The sequence below is a fragment of the Podarcis filfolensis genome (genome assembly GCF_964270895.1).
Source record: "Podarcis filfolensis genome assembly, chromosome: Z".
NCBI lineage: Eukaryota > Metazoa > Chordata > Lepidosauria > Squamata > Lacertidae > Podarcis > Podarcis filfolensis.
This window is the reverse complement of record NC_139617.1, coordinates 15,371,201-15,394,056: the sequence shown is the minus strand read 5'-3', so window position 1 is coordinate 15,394,056 and position 22,856 is coordinate 15,371,201. Positions and strand designations below refer to the sequence as shown.

The following is a 22,856-nucleotide window of genomic DNA, read 5'->3' as shown; positions in this document are numbered from 1 at the left end:
TTGATACCACAACCCCTCACACACACTAAGTAGAATAATAGAAGCATAACCACACCCCACACCCCTCCCCCTCTTACCCCCTTTTTCAATAATAATAATAATAATAATAATAATAATAATAATAAAATTTATTATTTATACCCCACCCATCTGGCAGCTTCCAGCAAAGTATTAAAATACAATACTGTAATTTTCTTCTTCTTCCTAATTGTTTAAAACAATTCATAAACCAAGAACTCATACATTGACCACTAATAATGAAACATATGTTGTAGATATTTTTCCACATTTATTATGCTATTTTTGTGGTATACATATGACATGAGAAAACTTGGTATACTTATTTGTATGGCATTATTCTTGTTTATAAAACCCAATAAAAATAAAGGATAAATGTAAAAAATAAAGTGCAGTAATTGATAGGGTTGCTTGGTAGGTCCAAAGTAGAGCCTAACCAGGAAAGGTGCTCTTAGTTTCACAAACAGGAGTTTTTTGTGCAACAATAGCATACCCTCCAACATTTCTCAATAGTAAATTCAGTATACTCGTCGCATAAGGAAAACCACTTCGGTGGGATTTAGTGGTATACCTCAGTAAACATAAATCTATACTTCCCTTAAAAAGTATAGGGAATATATTTATATCACATAGTTTATTGCCATAGCATTTTTTTCAAATGTTCAGAATTTAAAGATACAAGATTTCAAAATCTGGTGTGCAAAATTTGGCCTTTGTCATGTTTCCATATAAGACAGATGGTGTAGCAGGAGGCAAAATAAGAGCAACTGGGAGGTAATTGCATTTAATGCATACTAGTAATCAAGTAAAGAAAAAAGTGGTGGTGTACCTTTTGAAACAGAGTTGGCAAGTAAATGATATAATAAATGCTCAACACTCACCGTCTGTGCCAGCTTGGGAAATATGGATGCATTGATTTAGATCCAAGTCCCCCATCTTTAATCTGATTTGTTCTGGGCTTACTTCTGAGTAGACATGTAAGCTACTCTTTGGGTCTTTTCTACAGGGTTTAAAAATGGTCTGCTTCCACTTAGGAATTTGAAATATTTATATGAACATGGAAGTATTTTCCCATTCTTTGACTTCAGAGAGATTGTCGGATGTGGACTTAAGTACATCTTCATTTTCCATGTTTGCTTGCTTCTGCTCTGCTCTGACATCGTAGTGGCCAAATTGTCTGTGCTACAGACTCTGTGATAGAAATCAAGCTAGATATCTTCCCTGTGGATCTGGATTTTGCTGTTCTTCTATGACATTTTCTAAGCCGCAATAATGGGAGCAGGAGTACAGCCTGAAAGTTACCACTTATGAACACATATGCACAACCAAAATGTTTTGAGAACTTTTGGTGCTGCCTTCTGTGCTGCCTGTTCTCAATCACCTTTTAAAAACAAAAGGGGAGAGATCACATATGGTCTGTGTAAGCACATGGGGGTGTATATCTGCAGCAACAAGGCTCACACTGCGATGCTAAGGACACTAGCGCATTGGCACCACAGGACTGGGAAGAGCCGTCTTCCAAAGAGAAGGTGATCTAGAAGAAAAGTTCACCTGAAGGTCAGCTCTCCTGAGCAAACTTGTTTCAGGCTTAAAAAAAAATAATTCTTATTTTGCATTTATTTTAGGCAAAAAAAATATGTTGCACTCTGATTTACAGCCAAGAGTGGAGAAATTTGCTATGCAGATTGACAATTCTATGAATAGCAAGAAATGCTACCACTTTCAGTGGGGTAGTTAGGTCATTTCAGATTTCATTCCTGCTTCCCCCCCCACACACACACACATTAGATCGTGAAAGTTTTTTGTGAGTCTTTGAGCAATAAAGTAAATTTGGCCCTGTAATTGTAATCCTTCAGGATTACAACTCCCCCTGTTTTTTGGCGGGGGAGGCTGCTCGTTTACTCTTCTGAGTGAGGGTCTGCAGTTTTGCTAAGAAGCCACTTAATGCATCAAAAAAAGAAAAGGACAAATGAGTACATCAGTTTGCATAAAATGTCCCTTACCTGCTAGCTTTTATCAGCCATGAGGGGCAAGGGTCCAGAGCACAATGGTCTCCCTGAGCCTTACCAACTGAAACTTATCCGACACAACAGGAGAAGCCTGTGCTCTGGGCAGCCCTTAAGATTCATCTGCTGTAATAGTAGGGCTGCCAGACGTCCAGACTTCCAGGAGAATTTCTGAAATGTCCTGGAACTTAGGTAAGTCAATCGAAAAATCACACTTTTGGAGAGCATTTTTCTAAAAAAAAAAAAAAATGCTCAACAACTTTCAGGGTGTCCTGGTTTTTACTTTTTGAAATATAGCAATGTAATAGCAAGGGACGCAGGTGGCGCTGTGGTCTAAACCACTGAGCCTAGGGCTTGCCAATTGGAAGGTCGGCGGTTCGAATTGCCACGAAGGAGTGAGCTCCCGGTGTTCGGTCCCTGCTCCTGCCAACCTAGCAGTTCGAAAGCATGTCAAAGTGCAAGTAGATAAACAGGTACCACTCCGGCGGGAAGGTAAACGGCGTTTCCGTGCGCTGCTCTGATTCGCCAGAAGTGGCTTAGTCTTGCTGGCCACATGACCCGGAAGCTGTCTGTGGACAAACGCTGGCTCCCTCGGCCTATAGAGCGAGATGAGTGCTGCAACCCCAGAGTCGTCCGCGACTAGACCTAATGGTCAGGGTACCTTTACCTTTATGTAATAGCAAAGTCAAGATCTCAATGGATGCAAGCAATTTCATCCTCAAAATGCTTTGCAAGCAAGCTGCCATCAGTTCTGCCACTTCCTTCAGATTGGACTGTAACAGGTCCTGCACTACCCGGAAAAGCTCTGCTGGATGAGGGTACAATGAGGGTACAATGGAGGTAGCAAAGCATGCCTTCCTTCCTGCCTTCACTGTCTCAATGATGAGCCCTCACCAGTGTTTGATTGCATTAACTGAATTTTTCCTTCACTTGTATTAGATGTTTGGGACAGTCATGCATCTTCCTTGGTGGAGAAGATACCCAAGATTGCAGCGTACTATTTTTATATATATTAATTCTTATTTACTTTATGAATTGCTTCTCATGAGTCATCCCAAAGCAATTTACAATAACATTAGAGAGAGAGAGAGAGAGAGAGAGAGAGAGAGAGAGAGAGACTGTATAAAAAATTAAAGCAATTGCACTTATAAACACTGTATATTTGTAAATATGAAGACAGTTTAAACAACTGCAGGACATACCATGGGTGTAGCCAGGGGGGCAGCTGCCCTTAACCAAGTAAACAAATAAAAATACTTAATTAACTGACCAATTATGTCATGGATAAATCAATTCTGCCCCCCTCCCTACATAATGCCTTCTCCCCAATAAATCCTGGCTGTGCCCATGTCACATATGCAAAATCAGTTCAAACTGAAGACAGAAACAAATTGGGATAATCTGTATGCACAGAAGTTTTTTTTAGGTCCTATATAGGTGCAGAAGCAAATTTACATGTGATGCTTTCTAGACTGTCTAAGGAACACCTGCTCAGCTCGTTCCCTCTGGCTAAACCTGAATTGTTTCTCACTTATTTACTCTCATAGTATCTCCTGATGAATAAAGGTTTTTCAGCCCCACCCTGTTGTTTGGCTCCAAAATCTCCCTCCGCCCACAACATTTCTCTTCGCATAGGTGAGGGGAAAGCATTTAGTATTTGTTCAGAGGCTCTCTGCTATTATTATTGCATATATGCACAGGTTTGATTCACTGCATTCATTCTTAAAATGTAATTTATTAATCCTGTCTCATCATAGGGATGAGCAGCCCTGTTCATGCTATGGAAGCGTGAAATAAAAACAGCATTGCCGCAAACAAGTCAAGACCATGAAGTGACTTTGTGCCTGCGAGTTAAGCCAGTTCAGCAACAGCAGTGCTGGCATAGTGCCTGCTCAGGAGGGTAAGAGCAGGGCAGGTATTTAAGGCTCACCTTGCCTCTGAACTTGGCAGACGATTCTGTCTTGTCTCTTCCTATTGTTCAAAGCAGCACAACCAGTTCCAGTGGAAAACCCTCTGCCCTGGAGCTGACATGGGGCTAAACCTAATACGGATCACCCAGTGCTTCTAGATGCTTGCTACTGAAGATACACTAAAGCAAGATGGGCCAGCTGTTAACTTGAATATTGCAATAGTTTGGGAGGGGTTTTTGCATGGTTTGCTTTTTATATTTAACTGCTGCATTGATTTTAAGTGTGAAGTAAATAATGTTGTTTTATTGTCCTTGTGTGATAGTCAACTTTGTTTTGTTCAGAATACACCCATTGAAATTAATGAGCACAGCTACATTAGGTGCATTAATTTCAATGGGTTTACTCTGAACAAACCTCAGTTGGCTACCACCCCTTGTTGATGATTTATTAACTGGGATGATGTTATCCTGAAAGGCAGCATAAACGTCAATTCAATTTAGAAAATGAAATAAACTAGGAAGAGTCACCTGAGCCCCAGACCTTACTGTGAAATCAACTTTAAATCTCAGGACTCCATCCTGAAAAATATATGTAGTAATAACAGAGAAGCATGTACTGAGTGCTTCTTCTTTATTTATGCACAGCCATAACGCTTGTACCCCTATGGACTCAGATTAAGTGATCCTCCAAACTGCAGAGGATCCGCCATGATTTGGTGATCTAAGAATGTGTTGTAGGCTTGTAGGCTTACTCCTACTCTGCCTTCTTCCTTCTCAGGCACTAATAATTATTTATTTGGAATGGGCAACCTGGAAAATTTACTTCTTCTCCATTGCTTAATAATTGTTTTAAGATCAACAAATGAAATTCAGTTAGCCTTTCTACTGCCTAATGATTATTGACCTGTGGGAATGTAGAGAGGGATTTTTTTTAACACAGGGGCACCAGTGTTATGAAATGCACTTCCTGCTGAAAAATTAGACAACCCCCAATCTGTACTGGTATTCCATTAACTTTGGAAAAAGCACCTATTTCCACAGGCATCCCCTTGACCTCTCAACATGAGGCTCCTTGCTGTGTTGTTTTGATGGGACAATTTTATTGTGTATTTTGATAATGGATATTTTAATGCTTGTGGTGGAATTGCTTTTTTGCACTTGTAAATAGCTTAGAATTCCAATTTGGCACTAAATTGTATAATATTAAGTGAAATTAATAACAAAATTTATATTATTCGACATTTGTATGCCACCCCATATAAGAAAAACATCATTTTCCATGTTGCTCTAACTATACTTTGCCATAATGTCCAGATCAAACAACTGTGCATAGTCCTAATTTCTACACAATAATTACAAACTGAACTCTAAACATTATTTGCCTAATATGGAGATCACAGCAAACTGTAATTATAGTGGCCCAGAAATGAAGGGGGGGGGGAATCAGTGCATGAATGTTCATGAGGGAGGAGTGGCTGTTTGTCATTGAGATCTATAGTCTGTGACTTGTTCCTGATCCCCCATATGAGGATCAGCCAGGCAAAGTCATTGTGATAAGGAGGTATGGTCAAGGTCCCCCCCCCCAGGGTGGTTAGAACTCCCTAGCCCCATTCAGAAATGAAAGAGGGAAAGGCAAGTAAAGCCAGTTATGTGAGTTTGTTGATAGCCTCATCATTAGAATGTTTTGTTCTTAAGATAATTAAATAGCTGATTTGGGAGAAATTAATGTCCTGTCTTAAAAAGCAGAGACATCACCTTGCCAACAGAGGTCCGTATAGTTCAAGCCATGGTTTTCCCAGTAGTGATATATGGAAGTGAGAGCTGGACCATAAAGAAGGCTGATCGCCAAAGAATTGATGCTTTTGAACTATGGTGCTCGAGGAGACTCTTGAGAGTCCCATGGACTGCAAGAAGATCAAATACATCCATTCTTAAGGAGATTAGCCCTGAGTGCTCACTGGAAGGACAGATCGTGAAGCTGAGGCTCCAATACTTTGGCCACCTCATGAGAAGAGAAGACTCCCCGGAAAAGACCCTGATGTTGGGAAAGATGGAGAGCACAAGGAGAAGGGGACGACAGAGGACGAGATGGTTGGACAGTGTTCTCAAAGCTACCAGCATGAGTTTGACTAAACTGCGGGAAGCAGTGGAAGACAGAAGTGCCTGGCGTGCTCTGGTCCATGGGGTCACGAAGAGTCGGACACGACTAAACGACTAAACAACAACAAGAACACAAGAAGAGCACTATTTGGTCAAGCTAAAGGCCCATCTAATCCACTGTGGTCAACCGGGACCTGCAGCAGCACTCTCTCCTCCTGTGATTGCTAGCAACTGGTATTCAGAGGTATGCTGCCTTTGACAGTGGAGGTAGAACACAACGGGGCTGATCCATTGGGGATAATGAAGCACTGCCCCACCAAACTCATTCTGCTCTCAAGTCAGCCCCCAGCTGGCTACCTTCTTCCTTCCAACCACTCTGGGTCCTGCTCTGCCTGCCATTGGCTCTCATCTACTACTGGTCTTCCTGCCTTCTGCCCTACCAATCCCAATGAGCACCAGCCACCACTGGTGGAACATAGTCACCATGTAGTGACCCAGTTTGAGAAGGAATTCTCTGAAGCTGTCTTTCTCAACTTTGGGTCCTCAGATGGTGTTGTACTCCGTTCCTAGTTAGCAGGCCCACAGTGGTCAGGAATGATGCAAGCTGTAGGCCAACAACACCTGAGGACCCAAGGTTAAGAAAGGCAGCTATCTCTGCTCTTTGTGACAGATTTTTATTTGTAGCAGAGAGATTAGATTGTATGAAGTGGATGTTGTCACCCAGCCAAAAAATATCAAGGTTTGTTTATACATACTGCCTTTTAAAAAAAGGTGGTAAGAACCCTTATTTCTGGTGAATTGAAGAGCGAACCAGGAAACTAAGCATAATTTGGCAATCTTAAATGGCAAGAGTTATTCCCTCAAATCTGCTCCTTCTAGGTAAGTAATCTTGCCATGTCATTTTGCATAGCAACAGAGATAGGTTATTGTTGAAGCTGAGCTAATCAACAGCAGGCTTTTCCATTGCTAAATAGAGCTAACCAAGCTGCTTATGAGTCATCTTGGCTGGCCTGGGGCTCAGCTTGTTTAACCAATGGGAACTTTGGTGACTTGGTGCAGAATTATTTCTGGGAACAAAACCAGTGTTTATGCCCTAATAAATCCAGGGTTTCATATGATGTCAATTCTATTCAGAGCCCTGAAATTAAGAGACATGACTAACTTAGATCCATCAATTTCAATGGGTCTACTCTAAACAGAACTTAGTTGAATCCAAACATTTTAGTCTTTTCTAAGGGCTGGATTAGAATGCCCTTTTGAGATCTATGTCAAAACTAGCATATATATTTTTGGGGGGAGGGGAGCGTAAACTCTTTACAGTGTAACAAGGATACAAAGTAAAATCAAAACTATGATGCTTGATTAGTGCTGAAGTTCTTAAACCGCTCATGAAATTAATATCCATATGCAGCAGTGGGTCATGCATAACCGAAGTGAATTTAGCCAATAACAGGGAGTTTGGAACTGGATAGATGTGTGGTTATTAATGTTTGTACTCTGTAGCAGCTGTGAAGGCAATTTCCATTTTATAGCAGCAGTTGAGAAATAAACTGCATTGTAAAATCATTATTTATAAATAAAATCCTTATCTGCCCATGAATATTAATTACCCCACTCCACAGATGTTACTAAAGGAGTTTCCATATTATTGGGCTTGTTATGGCAACTGAGCAGTTCAGTGATGCCAATTATTTACCAGTGATCTGCATTATCACCATTGCCTGACCCAGAGTCAAAGAGCAAGCAGGTTAGGATTAAAGCACGTTAGGTGACTTCAACAAATAGGCTTGCTGCTCTCATATATAAACTATGAGAGCAGCATAAATATTGGCTGCAGCCACCCAGATAGAGGTGCCACCTGGAGAAGGAGGAAGAGGAAGAGAAGTCACTGCCCTGCCGTTGCTGCCACTTTATACAGCAGCTATGGTGACCCTTCTGTGTAAGACAGAAGAGGACAGGTGTGCCGCCTCTTCCCAGGTATCTCCTGTGGATGCTGCTGCACCCCGCTTCATTTGTGAGCCGGCCCTGATTATGGTTAAGAGTATGATTAGCTGAAATTCCCCATTCCAGTATTCTAACCGAATATTATCCACTCTGTATGGACGTGGTTCTCCAGAGTCTCAAGGCTAGAAGGAGGGCAAAAGGGTCTGATACAAGCCAGCTTCCTATGTACATTCCAAACATGAGTGCATGAGGATATAATTCTGCATTTCCTAAAATGTAGGTGAATCGTGACTAATAAAGCGTTGTTGTATTTTACAACTAAGTGTGAGCTTAGTGAGGACTTCTAGGATGAAACAACTTGGAATATGAAACATTAAAATCCATACTAGCTGATAATTAAAAGCAACTGCTTCAACTTGAGTTGTTAGAAGGTTTTGCCAAAGATGTTCCTTACTTCTCAGTCAACAGTTGCTGGAGCTGCAATTTGCCTAAATAAAGCTTCAATCATGGGGAAAATTGACTGCATGCAGAATTTAATACTAATGCAAATTGTAGACTAACAGCCGCAATTACTGTCTATAAAGTCACCAGCAGATTAATTAAAATTGTATGTAGCATTCTCTTTTATAAGCTGCATTTCTTTCTTTCTTTCTTTTTATAAAAATATAATTTGTTCTATAAGGCTAACTGCTTTCTAGGGACAAAGATACACTGCACCTCTTGTACTGAAGAGTTCACATTCTCCATTGATGTACTTAATAGTAACTGGGCTATTAAATTTAGAGAGGGGGGAAATAGTTGATGGCTTACTTAACCTTGCCTTTTAAAGACCTTTCGCTGAGATGGTGCAAAGCTGTTTTTCACCTGGGTATCTATTAACAACAGTGCAGCCACTTCAGGTGAAACTTGACAAAAAGAACCAAATAATAAAAAGGCGCAAATTGAAGTTAACAGCCTGTTCTGGAGAGGTTCTGCAATGAAAGCCAGACAGCAGAGGTTTGAAAGAGACAAAGCCATCACTGGGACTTGCTGAAAATGCGGGGTTAGAGCAATATCTCTTCACTTTTATACATTTGTTGCCTTTTTAGTTGAGAGAATACAATTCTATTCTGAAGCTCCCCAACGTAATATGGAATACTCTGTGGAATTCATGGATGCATTTCAAAACCCTTTAGATTTTCAAGTTCCTTCTCATTGCAGCTGTTTTGGCAGTCTAAAAAGATAAATTAGAAGGGCAATGGCAAAGTGGTACTGCTTCTGTTAACAAAGCCATTTTACCAAGTTTTCCATGGGTAAAGGGAGGATTTTGGGAACTGGGTTGGGTTGGGTTTTCTTTCTTTTAAATGGATTGACATCTTTGCTTAATTCCAAAGGATATAAGGGGTAAACTAGAAGTTATACAAGAAATCTGTGAATAGGATTGCCACTTAAAAAACAACAACAGTATCTGGAATGTGGGGAGATTTGGATCATGGTCATAGTGCTGGAGCTTTTACTCTTTTCCCCCCTGCTGTTTTCCTGTTATAATGACAACAACCCATTCCACAATAGCATTAAAGTGGCATGATAGTACTTTAAATTTATGCTGCAGAAGGGTCCTTAGCATAGGAGCGAACTCCTAGGGGCCAAGTTCCTTGCAGCCCCCCAATAAAATATTTGAGGGACCGGACCAACCTCCCCCTAAGCTTGATGGGCTTTGCCATTCAGATGGGGTTTGTGTGCTGTGTCTTGTGATTGATTACCGTATATGGTGCAGGGTGTTACCTGGGTCCCCCCAATATTTTATTCAAGTTGGCACCCCTGGGCCTTAGTTCACACTCTAACAACACCCCTCCACACAAAGGTTGGGCTATATATACAGTTTAACAGTGCTGTGAAACAGCTGGCAAAGCATCCCTGTTCCCAATGAAATTAAACTTGTTTGTGGTATGTTGGAGGGGAGGGGTATTCCTGTTTATTCAGCTGCATGTGGATTAGTTTAAATTTTAGAGTCCAAACAGCTTTACCATTTGCGCAAACATATTAGGCAAACTGTGTAGGTACAGCTGTTTCCAATAATTAAATTAAGAATCTAAAAAAATAATAGTAGTAGTAGTTGTTGTAGTTGTAGTAGTAGTAGGCCTAGCTGATTCTCATTGACATTTCGGGAAGAGAACCAAGCTACACTGTCAGCTTCCCAGTCACAGCACTTTCAGAATTAAGCTTTCTTTTTTAATAAAAAAAAATCTGTTGATGTAGCAGCAATGAAATAAAATAAAATAAAATGTTGATGAGTAAACATTTTAATGCAAGTGTTATGAGCAGCAACAATCTGGAAACAACTTTTTTATTTTTTTTTATTAGCCATTGAGCATTTTATAACATCCAAGAGACATCTAGCTTAAGATAATTGCTGAGAAAAGCAACACTGGGGAATACCTTCAGGGAGGAAGAGGACACTATGAATTAGAAAACCGTTTGTGGGATGATAATAATAAATTGAGGACATATCCTCAAAGCACGTACATTGATTGCCACACTAGAACTTGCATAAGTCCTGAAATGTGTGGGTGGAACTCACAGAGCCATCCTAACTCCTGATCCACAACACTGGAGGTTGGGGAGGGGGTGCTAAGCCTGTCTTAGCTCTCACCGCTGGATGAAAAACTTGAACTCAGGTTTCCGTTTCTGCCAAATTATTTAATGCATACTTCTGTGATACATGGGCAAAGTAAGGGTTAAAGGCACAGCAGGTAAATTGCATGGCTTAAGCATGAGCTGAGAGGTTGATGCAACAAGAGCAAGGCTGGCATAAGAAAAATGAGAGGAGCTTCTGCTCTGCAACCAAATGGGCACTTCTGTGAGAGGGCTGGGCTTGTGAGGTTTGTTCATGTTGGTACCGGTCTCTCTATGTCCTTAGCAATGGAGATGGTGACTCACCATCTGACTTACTGCCAGCTGCCTCCTGCAGAGGAGGCTCCATACTGGCATGGGGAGCCAGGTGGCTTTTTGGGAAGTGCCTGACTGGAGGTGTGCAACATCACAGGGATGGGGCACTTATCTGACAACCTGCTTGAACCTTCACCAGAATTCAGCTCCTGACTCTCATGATCACTGCCCCCTCCTCCAGCTCAGGCATTGGCCACAATTCTGCCACCCCCCAAATCCTGCTTGGGTGCTCCCCATGGGTCATGTAGCTCCAGCTCTCTAGCTCTACCTACCTATTTGGGTTCTGCCCATCCCCTCCATGGCGTTTCTATGGGGTTCATGACATAGTCTGAGGTGGAGGTGGCACAACTGAGCCCCACTGAGCTCTGCTGTGGTTGGGAGTGTTCCTCCACCATGGATGGTCCTATTGCACCGGCCAGTTATGCAGGCTACCATTTGCAGTGATGTAACAGTCCTCAAATGGAGGAAAATCCTAAGCTGGTCCAGTAACTGGAAACAGCCTGGCCACCAAGCAATGACTCTATTCTGTGCCAGCCTGGAGCTGGTACAGCAATCATCAAGGAAGGTATAATCTTCCTTTCTGTCCTGGCCAGTGGCAGTTTCACTGCTCCATTCAGCCCTGCAGCTCCCAGCTGGGACTTAGGTTTGCTCCATCAGCAAGATAGTTAGGAATGTCAGCAGAAGGAATAAATCAGCGACCCAAGGGACAGCACAGAGTGAGGGAACAACAAGCAGGAAGTGTCTCAGCATAACAGAGAAAGAGAGGATAGCAGAGACCCGGGGTATGCTTACATTGCTGCTTACTTTCCATCCAGTGCACCCCAACTACTAGTTTTTGAAGCCACATTCACACAACATTGGCCACAATCCATATTGACGCTGTGGGTTCTTGACAAATAGTTCTGCTTGATGCATTTTTTTTCTTCTCAAACCAACCTCAATCCAACTAGAAAACCTAAGCCACACTTCATGGTGATCATTTGACAGCCATTGTGCATATCCAGATGAACAATGCGTGCACAGACAACAGCTCCAGGGAGTTCCAGGGGGTTGCAGGGACAGGGAAACCGAAAAGGCCATGCAAGTCAGGTGAAGATACCCCCACCCACCCTCTGATGTGAACAGCATCATGCAAATGTGGCTTGAAGCACAGTGGGAGGAAATGACTTTGCTGTATTTCAAGCTGCTAACATGAATATACCCACAGATAGAGGAATCTAAGCGGTCTTGTGTGATAATAATAATAAGTTCCAACCGTCTCAAGACTGATAGCAAACTCCTCTACTCCACATTGTAGACCAGTATTTTTATCTTCATGCTATGTTTTAATGGCAGATTTTCTCCCAAATCAAATCAAATCAAATTGGAAGAGGCCATTTCAATAAAGATGCAACATTTCTTGATAGCATAAATGACTGTGACCTAGAACAGATGGTCATTAAATTGGCCAGAGCAGGGAGGTGACCCTGAATTTAATCTTAAGTGGTGCCCAGGAACTAGTGCCAGATGAAATAAATGTTGAACTGATAGGGAACAGTGGGCATACTGCGATGAGGCTCAGCGTCTAGTTAAGTGGATAATTGCCAAGAGAAGTCCAACACAGTCACATTTGACTTCAAAGGAGGAACACATTTACACAGCTGTGAAAAGGGTGAATGCCAATTGCTTCACCTCAAAATGCACCTGGAAAAGGTTCAAAAAAGGGGCAGTGAAAATGATCACAGGGCTGGACCAACTCCCCTACGAAAAAATGTTGCAAGATTTTTAGTTTAGGAAAAAACACACATCTGTGCTTCTCCTTTACATCTGCAGGTGTGGCAGTGGATGTGATGGACTGGATGTGTCTTGCCTTGGCAACGGACTGGATGAGAGCCAAGAAACTGAAGCTCAATCCAGATAGGACTGAGGCTGTTCCCTAGACCAAATAAATGGGAGGTTGCCTGCTCTCGACGGGTTTACACTCCCTCTGAAGGTACATAGCTTGTGGGTATTTCTGGTTCCTTTGCTGTTGCTTAAGGCTCAGGTAGTAGCTGATAGCCCAGCTGCACCTCTATCTGGACAAGGATAGCCTAACTTTTTCAAATAATATTTTATTAAGTTTTCCTTTTTTCCCTTTGTCACAATCAAATAAAATCATGTCATCACATACATCTTTGCTCAAACTGAGCATCGACTTCCTCCCTTCCCACTCCCTGGCTTCTATAGATATTCACATTCATCTTAGCATTTCTATATCCCCCTATTTACCTTCTTTCTGCGCTTAAAAAAACAGTAACTCTGATATTTGTAAAGTCTTAACCTTACAAAATATTTTAAGTCAGTCCTGCAAACATTTTCAATGTTTACAGTGTTCCTTCATATATTGTAAAAATTTACTCCAGTCCTTTTCAAACAGTTCATCACACTGGTTTTGGATTTTCCCTGCCAGCTTCGCCAGTTCTGCATATTCAATCATCTTAGTCTGCCATTCTTCCAATGTTGGAAGTTCCTGCTGCTTCCATTTCTGGGCTAAAAGTGTCCTCGCCACTGTCGTAGCATACATAAATATGTTTATGTCTTTTTTGGGAATTTCTTCTCCTATTATACCCAACAAGAAAACCTATTTTTTTTTGCTAAATGTATTTTTAAAAACCTTTTTCAATTCATTATCTATCATATCCCAGTAGGCTTTCGTCTTAGTACACATCCACCACATATGAAAGAAATTCCCTTCCTTCTCCTTGCATTTGTATGTTCAAACCCAGAGACCTCCCCCTTAAATAAAGACACATTTGACTCAAATTTTAGTTTTGGTTTTTGGCAGAATTTAGGCCACAACTTTATTGATTAGTGAGTGGTTTCATAGGCTCTGGTTCAACTAGCTCCCTACACCCTTGCAGGTAGCGCTGACCCAGAGCTCTATCATAGGTAAGCGAAGGGTGACCTGAGACAGGTAAAAAGCCTGGGAACAGACTCTGTTCACTCTGCAGATGCTCCCCTGGACTCAGGCACAGGAACAACCCCCTTTTGGGGGTTGACCAAACCAAGTTGAGTCCCTGGATTCCTTTAACGGAATACCCTTCACATAGGGATGGCGAGATCTTTCCCCCATCCCTATCACCTGAACCAGTGCCTATCCGCAACCCTACAAGTTGTGATGAATTGCTACACGGCAGGCGAAACCCAAATGGCCACAGCCAATCAGCCAAGTGGGGAAAATTCCTGCCATGCCCCTGTCCCAATGACAGACAACACATGACGGCATAGCAAGGTCAATTGCTAAAATTAGAGAGAGGTGGGTAGGTGTTCCGATGCACAAGCCAAAAGAGGAAGCTCTGGGACACACACATGAGTTTATATAGGTCCCTCAATAGGACCCTCTAGGACCGTTATAAACAATAGTGGTGACAGTGGGCACTCTGCCTAGTTTATTTTATTATCTCAATCTTTTCAGTCAAAGTATTATTGACTAATAGTCTTGCATTTTGTTCAGAATATATAGCTTGAATACCATTAAGAAACATTGGACCCATATCCATAAATTATATTCCCCTCCCCCCATAAAATACCAAGACACATTATCAAATGCATTCTCGGCAACTATAAACATCAAAGCTGCTTATTTGTCTTTCCTAGAATCCAAATATTCAGTTATATCAATTATGTTCCTGATATTGTCTTTCATTTGTCTCCCACGTAAGAATCCAGTTTGGTCCTTTCCTATCACCTCTCTCAATATTTCTTTCAGTCTATTCACTAAAATATTAGCAAATAGTTTATAATCATTGTTCAGAAGTGAAATTGGCCTATAGTTTTTGACCTGCATTAAGTCTGTGTCTTGCTTAGGGATTAACATAATATAGACCTCTTTCCATGTCTCTGGGAGCTTCTTACCCATCAAAATACTATTCATAACATCTTTTAAAGGAGATGCCAGTTGGTCTATAAACTTATTGCAAAATTTTGCTGTCAATCTGTCCGGTCCTGGGGCCTTTCTAATTCTGCTTGTTTAATCACTGATTGTACTTCATCAATCGTTATGATGGAATTTAGCTGGTTCTTTTTCTCTGTGGAAATTTTCTGCAGTCTATTCTTTTCCAGAAATTCTTCTATATTTATCTTATCCTCTTTTTCCTTTTTATATAATTTATTATAAAACTTTTGTAAATTCTTCCTCATTTCTCCCAGATTGTCTATTGTTTTCCCTTCAACTGTGAGTTTAGTAATTGTATTCTGTTTTTGTCTCTTTTTTAACTGCCAGGCTAACAATTTGCCTGGCTTATTTGCAAAACTCAAAGCTCCTTTGATTCAACAATTTAATTTTCCACTCAATCTCTTGATTTATTAATATCGAAAACTGAGTCTGTAGAATTTTTAAATTTTGTTTCACTTGGTTATTAGCTGGATTTTTAAAAATCAATTTCTTTTCATTTTCAATTATTTATTTCATTATCTCTTCCTTTTCTCCCAGTACGTTTCCGAGCACAATTCAAAGTGTTGGTGCTGACCTTTAAAGCCCTAAACGGCCTCGGTCCAGTATACCTGAAGGAGCGTCTCCACCTCCATCGTTCTGCCCGGACACTGAGGTCCAGCGCCGAGGGCCTTCTGGCGGTTCCCTCGCTGCAAGAAGCCAAGTTACAGGGAACCAGGCAGAGGGCCTTCTCGGTAGTGGCACCCACCCTGTGGAACGCCCTCCCACCAGATGTCAAAGAGAAAAATAACTACCAAACTTTTAGAAGACATCTAAAGGCAGCCCTGTTTAGGGAAGCTTTTAATGTTTAATAGGTTATTGCATTTTAGTGTTTTGTTGGAAGCCGCCCAGAGTGGCTGGGGTATAAATAATAAATTATTATTATTATTATTATTATTATTATTATTATTATTATTATTATCATCATCTCTCTCTCGTTGTTTTTTTTTAATTGAGTTTTGCTGAATTAAGAAGCCTCTTATCATCGCTTTACATGCATCCCATATCACATTTAGGTCAATTCCTTTGTTTAAATTCAATTCAAAATAATCTATTAGGATGTTTTAAGCTTTCCCCATTATTTTTTGATCATCCAACAGTCCCTCATTCATTCTCCACCTAAATGAGGTTTCTTCTTTTCCTTTCAACTCCATAGTTATTGTATTATGATCCAAGAGAGTTCTTGGAAGAATTTCTGATTTTATTACCCTTGGCGTTAAATCTCTGGAAATCCAGATATAATCAATCTATCCTGCACTTTGATTTGGTTTTGAGAAGAAACTAAATTGTCTTTCTAGTGGGTGTTTTAATCTCCATATGCCAATTAAATCACTGTTTTCCACTAACGTAAAAAAAATGTTTCCCTTGACATGTATCTTTTTTCCTTTGAGTTCTGTCCATATCCAGAAAGCCCACCCCATTAAGGTCCTCCATTAGAATAATTCTTTGATCCAGAAATTCAAACAGCTTCTCCTCAAGTTAGGATAGCCTAACTTTTATCATCTATGCTCTGGTAACCTCTAGGTTAGAGTACTGCTAACATTTGTCATGTGTTAAGTATTGCTTTCACAATTCTGTGGGACTTCCTCCCATCTGAGATCAGGCAGCTCCCTTCTCTGTTCAATTTCTGGCAGCACTCGATGAATTGTTTGTTTTTTTTAATTTCATAAGGCCCCTCCCCTCAATTTTATGGCTAATTGGCTTTATGCTGTATCACATTTGCATCGCTGTTGGACTCCCCTTACAAACTGAGATATTAAGCAGTATGTAAATCATTAAAATTAATACATTGGTGTGTGCTTTGAAACACAAAGTAAAAATCAGAAGTGCAATTGCTGGATGGATGGTGCTGACTAATAACAGGCACATGATGATGAGTTTGGATTTGATATCCCGCTTTATCACTACCCGAAGGAGTCTCAAAGTGGCTAACATTCTCCTTTCCCTTCCTCCCCCACAACAAACACTCTGTGAAGTGAGTGGGCCTGAGAGACTTCAAAGAAGTGTGACTAGCCCAAGGTCACCCAGCAGCTGCGTGTGGAGGAGCAGAGACACAAACCCGGTTTCCCATATTACGGGTCTATCACTCTTAACCACTACACCACACTGGCTCTCTTACATTGATTGTGTAAGCTGTTGTTAGCATGCCACAATGCTAAGACCTTATCCAAACATATTTTTGAAGATCAAAGGGAGGGATAAGTTCAGGGTTTTGTTTTTTTCAGCCGGAACTCACAGGAACCCAGTTCTGACACCTCTCAGGTGGGTACCATTGCCATTCATGGTGAGCTCCGGCTGGATAAGTTGTTTTTGTTCAAGTTACTTTGGACAGACTCTGTCCTAAAAATGCTTGGAATTTATTCTGGCATTTGGGGGAGGCGTACTTTGGTGGTAGAAACTGCATGGCATTCTTCGTATGATCACTTCACAAGTTTCGCATTCCATCCTGTAGTTTGTCTGGGTGAAACCCTTAAACATACTTTCCAAACAAGAGCCAAGTTAGACCTAACATTGTGGCAGTGGGGGCGAAGAAGAGAAGGTGGGTGCTCCCCTAAAAACAACTTTGGCTGCCTCCCCTAAAAGAAGCTCAAAAACTTTGGGTGGGTGCTCAGCAAGTTCCACCACCTTTTTCTAGGAAAACAGCCCTGCCTAGCAAGCATGGACAATGGTGCACCAAGGAGGTGACCTGAGGCAATCTGTCTTGGCCAGCATGTTCCTCCCACTCCACTGGGACACAGGTGGTATGTCTGGAAATCTAATAAGAAGGAGAGTCCTGGGAAGACCTGTTCCCTGCTTTGCAGGCCTTTTTCACCTGTCCTGGGAGGGCGGGGCCCTGACCGACTCTGGCTATAGAAGCTGAGGCTGCTGAACAGAATCTTGGGCTGGGGTGTTGCCTGGGGAGTTTTGTTGTGGGGAGTGTGTGTGTGTTTTTCTATCTCGTGAATTATGTGGAAATTGTTTCAGTTTGGCTGTGTACCTTTTTGATGTTTTGTTTATTCTTTATGGGTACTTTTGTTACGTTGCAGTTATATTTTTTTTTCATGTTGTTAAGCTGCCTTGAGCATGTTTGGAACTCTGGGAAGATGACATACAAGTAAAATGATGTATGTATGTATTATAGCTGTTTTTTTCTCTTCCTTTTATGGTGATGCATAAGTGATCAACATATACAGGTGATGATACATCCTGCACATTACTCATGCACATGGCTATTTTACACACATGTAGAAATCATATGAAACAACAAGGGCTTCATGGTGTGAGTGTCTTTAGTGATCTAACATTTAAAACAGTTTGTGTCCCCCCTTTCTATGTGCTTTTACAAAATATAAGCAAAATATTCCTGCCAAAGCTAAGCCACCAATAAGCTACTTAAAAGAAATGTTTACTTAAAAGGACACTTTAAAGAGCAAATAACCCACGTGAAAGCCAATGAACCTTATTGATTTCAACAGATTATTTCTCTTTGTTGTTTGGAAAGCATGCTGATATCCTCAATCACCTTATAAGACTAGCAGCGGCTTCTTTATTTCTACACTAGTTAATTCCTGATAATATTTGCAGATGGAGAGAAGAACCAAGAACAACTTTTAGAACAATTATATGGAGGCTTTTTTAGTTTACGGAAATATCATTCAATGTACCGGTCAGTTCTGCTGCTTGCTCGATGCAGAAGGAATGCAGATCTAAAGCCCTTTGATATTTTCCTCGTGATGGGTTTTGAAAGGCCTTTATGATCATCTAAATAAATGATAAATCCATCCACATTTCTTACCTCCTGAAATAGTTGTATAGTTCATACCTCATCAGATTTCTGCATTTTCAGTGAATTAGTCCTCAATTATTAATGGCTATAGAAGAGCAAAATGTGAACGCTAAATGCTAATCATGATTTCAATGTATATATGTGCGCGCGCACACACACACACACACACACACACAGAGAGAGAGAGAGAGAAAGCTTTATGCTTCCTAACCTGCTAACCTAATGATCATACTTTCTAATTCCAACAAAATCAAACCAATTCACCTCTGAAATAGACAAAACATACTGTATCCTGAAGTGTAGAACAACATATAGAATATTGAGACTATATCAGTTGTTGTTTTTTAAGTGTGCTATTTGGATATACAAAATGACTTTATCCTAAAGTTTTTGAATTATAGCCAAATATACTTACTTAATGGCCTTTAATGACTGGTGGGTATTAGCTACTGAACACATCACACATCTGCTTAGGCGAGGGCTAGAGAGAAACAAGTTTGGCTAGTGGAGTTTGGCTACTTTTGAGGGAGCCTGTATCTCTTTTCCAGCTCAATACAGATTCCTTCTTTACCCTCAGGTAAAAGCCTCAGTCTTCATGGACTGGATAGGAGCTGGGACAATTGCAAATTTACTTTATCTTAGACTGCAAGTCTCAGGGCAAGATCTACATCATTAACTTGCAACTGTTTCATAAACAAACAAACAAACAAACAAACAAAAGCTGGAATATTTTATAGCTCAGGTAAGTGGGGCATACAAGCTGGATTGTGACCCACCCCTGGGATGCTAAACTTGACACTGTTCTTGATTGACTCCATCTGCACTGTACATTTAAAGCTCTGTTGTATCACTTTAATCAGCCATGGCTTCCCAAAAAAGGAATCATGGGCACTGAAGTTTATTATTCTGCTTATTATCCTGTCTTCTGGAGCTCTGAGGCAGCTTTGTGTCTTTTTTACATTTGTTTGACCATCGATAGCTACCGTATATTCCCTTCCTTTCTTGTTCCCCCTTAGTCCCAATTCACCTAGCTTAACTTTCTGTGGAGCCACATTAAAAGACGTATGGTAGGCATAGAAGGCTTAACAAACTACATGTCCCAGGATTCTTGGGTGGAGGTGGGGGGGGGAGCCATGGTATGGTGCTGCTTTAAATGAATAGTGCAGATGGGACCATACTTTGCCTGGAAAACGTAGCAGCGTTTTTTAATGCATTGCCTGTATATTCCACCTTTCCTCCTAAGAGCTCAAGGTAATGTACATGGCTCTCCCTCACACCATTTTATCCTCACAATAGCCCTGTGAGTTAGGTAAGCCTGATATGCTATGACTGCCCCAAAGTAATGTGGTGAGGTCCATGGCTCAGTGGGGATTTGAACCCTGGTTTCCCAGGCTGACACTCTAACTTCTACACGACTGGGTTCTTTGCTTTCTTCAGCTTCCAGCTCAAGACACTGACCTCAGGTCCTCTAGGCTAGGGCATGCACCTTCCATGTCTAGATTCAGTTGGGTTGGTCCCTGAAAGGGATAGACAATAAAGGTAAGAAAACACTTATCAGTATGAACTGTACTGCAGTGCTCCTGCCACACAATGACAGAGGAATGACAATTGATATAGAGTGTGCCACACTTTATTTGTAAAGGCGATTATTCTATTAGACAATTTCCACTGCCTTGACAAATATTGTTGTTGAGAAATGGTATACACCTTGACAATTAATCCAATCACGGGCCTATCTGGGAGCACAGATGCTGAGAGCTGATGCTTCATTTATTTGCTCCTTTCCAGTTCTGCACATCAAATAGCCAAGCTAATCAAGTTATCGCTGGTGTCTTGCAATGGAGCGGAGAGTGATTAATATCATTTCGTAGGAAGTCGCTTTGGAAAGCTTGGTGCGGGGGGAAAGGAGGAAAGAAAAGGGTGGTGACATGAGATGAGGATATGTTTTCAGTGGGCTATTCTAAGCATGGGCCATTATTGTTGGCAGAAAGCTGATAAAAACATGTTGGCGTAAGTGATGGGTGGCACACATTGCCTTGCTCGGTGTGTTTAAATCAAAGTTGTTGTTTATAGCCTTTGGTGCTCAGGTATGTAAGAACACCAGCTTGATAACAGCAGCTTTGTGGGAGCAAGGCGGGGAGAAAAACGGTGAACTTTCAAACCATAGAAATAATACCATTTTATCTCATCAGCCACCAACAGCTTATATTTATGTGCTTCTTCATCTGTATTTACGTACCATAGATTTATGACTCCGACCACTTAAGTCATTTCCCAGGTGTTGCTATTCTCCCCCAAACATAATTTTTTTGCCATATGGATATGCAAATGTCAAACTCTCTGCACGGAAAAAGCAATCCCAGAACATAGTGCAGCCAATTACATTTTAAGTAACTCGTAACTGTTATCTCAAGCTTTCTCTTATGTAAGTTTTATATTCTTGCAGAAATTCACATTTCACACTAGATCAGCTTCTTTCCCAGTATTCTCCTGTTTGTTAAATCATTTTCAGCCATGTAACTTGTGATGCTTGCTTCTTCCACCACCACCACCTCACCCCATATGGGGGAATTGCAAGGTTATGGGAGGACCTTTAAATTCCAGCCCAACGTCTGGATGTGATGAACCAAAATAAAGTTAAGTATCAGGCCTCCATCTGGCTTAAATGTGATAAAGTAACACTTTTTAAAATAGGGTGCGGGAGAGCAGGGGGATAAAAATTTGAGAAGTAACCATGGCTTTGGAAGATGTATTTTTTAAGCAAATAACAAGCCAATAAAACATACGGCAGTGGAGATAGCTAGACATTTCAAGCAACATTCTTTTAATTTTCACATATGCTTAACACTGTACTTTAAAAGCACAAAGTTCTTTAAACTTCTTATATTATCCTCAGAAGTAGGCGATGAGTAACAGAGCAAGCATCCAGATTGGCATCCCATCATCTTCTCTTAAAACAGCTTAGTCGGTAGAGCAGGAGACTTTTAATCTCAGAGTTGTGGGTTTGAGTCCCACGCTGGGCAAAAATTCCTGCATTGCAGAGGGTTGCACTAGATGATCCCTGCGGTACCATCCAACTCCAAAATTTGATGATTCTATGATTCTAAGGTAGCCTGTGAACAGGACTAGCCCTGCCAAAGTGCAAAGGCAGTTTGCTGCATGGGACAGAGCCCCTATGCTATCTTCTTGGCAAGGTGGGTCACTTTTGATTACCAGAAGGAAGAAGAGAGTGGCTGAGGCAGCAGAAAAGTGAAAACACATCAGCAGAAGTGCAGGATTGGCTCCAGTGATGCATTTGCACCATGCCTACCCTCAGGAGTGGAGCTACTATGAAACTAGTGAAGCTTCAGGGCCCCTAATCTCAGAGGGGTCCCAGAAGCGGATTTAGTCTACATTGCTTTTTAAAAAATGGATCCAGTAGTATATATTCCAACAATCCCAAAGTGTGAGAATCAGTAGCACAGATATTGCAAAGGAAGGGTGTTACAGTAAAACAATTTAAAGCAAAATCTGAGGTGTAGATTTTTATTTTAATTGAAGAAGATATGAGTGGTTACCCAGACCTGATTGCTGGTTGTGAAGGGCCTCCAAAATGTAGGTTCAACACTGCTTCATCCCTTTCCTTCCCAACAATGAACAATAACCCACCACATAGTATGGTGGCCCCACCCCAGCTCACGGTGGCATACGTAGTTCCCCCCTCTCTTCATTTTATCCCCACATCAACCCTGTGAGGCAGGTTAGGTTAGGAGACAATGACTGTCTTGAGGACACCCAACGAACTTCATGGCTAAGTGGGGATTTAAACCCCAGTGTCCCAGGTCCTAGTCCAACACTCAGGCATGTGCAAAGTCTGGCCCAGGGGCCTAATCTGGCCCTGCTGGTTGATTTAATCTGGCCCCCCATGGCAGTATATGTCCTGGGGTAAAATCCTAAAAGAAGTTCAACAACTTTAGGGTAAAATTGTAAAAAAGTTTGGGCACCCCTGCTCTAACTAGTACACTGCACTGGCTGTCATGAGTTTAGCCTCTGCACAACAGCCTTGCACAACACTGCCTTGATTACTTAAAAGTTGCTTCTGCTTGAGCCCCTGGAACTTTTAACAAGCTACGACGGGCTCATAAAGCTTCTTCCTCTGATTCTTCTGCTGGCACAGCTGAGCTGATGGTCTGGCAACTTGCCCTTTGGACCATCCGGTGCTTGTTTCCTGGCAGATGGTCAACTTCCATTCACAGC

General features: G+C 41.3%; 1 long non-coding RNA gene across 4 annotated transcripts in view; it reads left to right on the top strand.

Annotated features, from left to right (window-relative positions):
• Positions 1–22,856, top strand: part of LOC310754362 — a 43,751-nt gene that overhangs the window by 8,701 nt on the left and 12,194 nt on the right. Inside the window, exons 2-4 of one of the 4 annotated variants that reach the window (XR_014543754.1) lie at positions 12,718–12,877; positions 14,521–14,580; positions 15,356–15,367. This is a non-coding gene — a long non-coding RNA (uncharacterized lncRNA). Of the gene's footprint in view, positions 1–12,717; positions 12,878–14,520; positions 14,581–15,355; positions 15,777–17,489; positions 17,830–22,856 lie in introns of those variants that run through there. The other 3 variants (XR_014543752.1, XR_014543753.1, XR_014543751.1) reach the window with 3 other exon arrangements.